The 2,199-nt window shown below is 41.9% G+C and overlaps 1 protein-coding gene across 2 annotated transcripts in view; it reads right to left on the minus strand.

Moving 5' to 3' along the window:
- Positions 1-2,199, minus strand: part of LOC101857558 — a 74,296-nt gene that overhangs the window by 38,656 nt on the left and 33,441 nt on the right. Inside the window, exon 2 of one of the 2 annotated variants that reach the window (XM_005096206.3) lies at positions 1,826-1,933. The exons of the other annotated variant lie outside the window; for it this stretch is intronic. The gene's annotated coding sequence lies outside the window, so the exon portion shown is untranslated. The remainder of the gene's footprint in view (positions 1-1,825; positions 1,934-2,199) is intronic. 2 annotated transcript variants of the gene reach the window in all.

Consider the following 2,199-nt stretch of genomic DNA (forward strand, 5'->3'; position numbering starts at 1 on the left):
TCTTCTTCTTCTTCTTCTTCTTCTTCTTCTTCTTCTTCTTCTTCTTCTTCTTCATCTTCTTCTTTCAAAGACAGTACCTTAGTTGTTCGAGCTGATTCCTCCGTTGATTTGAGCAAATCTTTTGTATGACGTTCTCCACATAACGGCATCTTTTTGCGCATGTGTTGTTGGGTTTTTTTGTTTGTTTGAGTTTTGTTTGTTTGTTTGTTTGTTTGTTTGTTTGTTTGTGTTTTTATTGCAGTAAGATCTGCCCTCTATTCTTGTCTACACGTTTCTAAAAAAAAAATAGACGATTAGCAAGTTGATCCGAGATAGGGCAATCAACTCCCACAAATCATTTTTTCTTTCTTTTTTTTTTTTGCTTTCTTAGTGCACACCAGATAAAGAAAAGCAAAGTAAAATTGTGTTCAAGGAATCTGTGTCTTACCCTAATCTTTTAATAGAAACAGTGTCATCTGTCAAGAACAAATACCTCTCACCCTCCTCTCCCACCCCCATCCCTTCCCCCCACACACACATAAAAGAAAGGAAAATGTAATTGATAAATAAATAGAACGAGCTGCATTTGGCTAAACCCGCTTACCAGCACATTATGTCTCTTGTTGCACGTGGGAGGGGCTTTGGGACATTTAGAGAAGAGAGAGCGGAAAAGACTAAAAGGGCGTCACAGGAAGACACAGGATAAAACAAAGAAACACAAGGTTTGCAACAATGTCTAAATGTACTCGCACGTTGCCATTAAGAAATTAAATTAAGGCGAAATAGTTAAGATCATGCAGATTATGCTGTCAATTTGTCCTTGTCGTTGTTGTTTTCATTAAGCGGTGTTGTTATTGTTATTGTTGTTGTTGTTGCTGTTGTTGTTGTTGTTGTTGTTGTGTTTGCTGTTGCTGTTCTTGTTGTTGCTGTTGTTGTTGTTGTTGTTGTTGTTGTTGTTGCTGTTGTTGTTGTTGTTGTTGTTGTTGTTGTTGTAGCAATTGTGCTTTAGTGTGGCCTGTCCTGTCTACTTTTCTTTAAACGTATCATTTGTTGAGCTACTCTGTTGGAAGGTTTAATTTTTTGCGCCATGTACCCATAACAGTCTTACTCCTTGTACATTAGGAAAATAAAAATAACAGCAACAGTAGCAGAAACCACAACAACAACAACAGCGATAACAACCACACCGTTAAATAGAAACAACGACAACAACAACAATAACAACATCAACGACAACATCAACAATCACAACAATAACCACAACAACAACTGCTACTACTACAACAACATCTGCGAGATCCTCGGCAACTATCTTGCTGACAGCAATGCCAAACAGGCAACAGCGCTGCTGGGCCCAGGCCACCAACGTGCATATGAAAGTTCGTGCGCCCCGATAAAAACTTATCACAAAAGACCCTCCGATATCCCACACGCGGACGAAGGAAATATACAGGGTAAAATCCTTGAAACGGGAGGCTCAAATTAAGTCCCACAGCGACCAGTCACTACTGGCAAAAATCAGGACCGATCACGTCTCTGGGCTGCGGGTCTACAAAAATAGAATAGACAAAACATAGGACCCAATTTGTCCATTGTGCTGCGAGGAGCCCCAAGTTTTAGAGCACTGGCTGCAGAGATGCCCCTCCATGGAGGTCTGGCGGTGGCATCTCTTTGGGGAGAATTCAGGGAGGTTGGACTGCCTCACCGGCTACCCAAGAGAGGCAGTGGCCCTGGCGAAGAGCACACTCTTCGGAGCTCCAAACATTTCGAACGGATAGGCTACCACACACACACACAGCAACAACAACTACCAAAGTGACTATTAAGATCTAGCAGGCACACATACCTAACAGTCTCCGTCTCTGTATATATGTTGTTTCTGTTTCGTAGCCTCAGTCTGAACACGTGAGCCTTTCCTTGTTCGTTTTCAGAAGTTCGTTTTCTTGTTGATCGCCTGGTCAGAACGAAAAGACATGCCGTTGTAGAGCGGGAAACAACACTTATATAACCTATTTGTTTTGCTGGTGCTGTAAAACTCGTACTGAAACTAAAACTTAAGAGGAATAAGACAATCTCTGATAGAAGACTAGAGAGAAGCATACAAAGAGAGAGAAAGAGTGGGAGAGAGAGAGAGAGAGAGAGAGAGAGAGAGAGAGAGAGAGAGAGGAGTGGGAGGGATGGGGCATGAAAGGGGAGGGTAGTGTGGATCAGATGCGATAA

The sequence above is a fragment of the Aplysia californica genome, unplaced genomic scaffold (genome assembly GCF_000002075.1).
Source record: "Aplysia californica isolate F4 #8 unplaced genomic scaffold, AplCal3.0 scaffold00123, whole genome shotgun sequence".
Classification (NCBI taxonomy): domain Eukaryota; kingdom Metazoa; phylum Mollusca; class Gastropoda; order Aplysiida; family Aplysiidae; genus Aplysia; species Aplysia californica.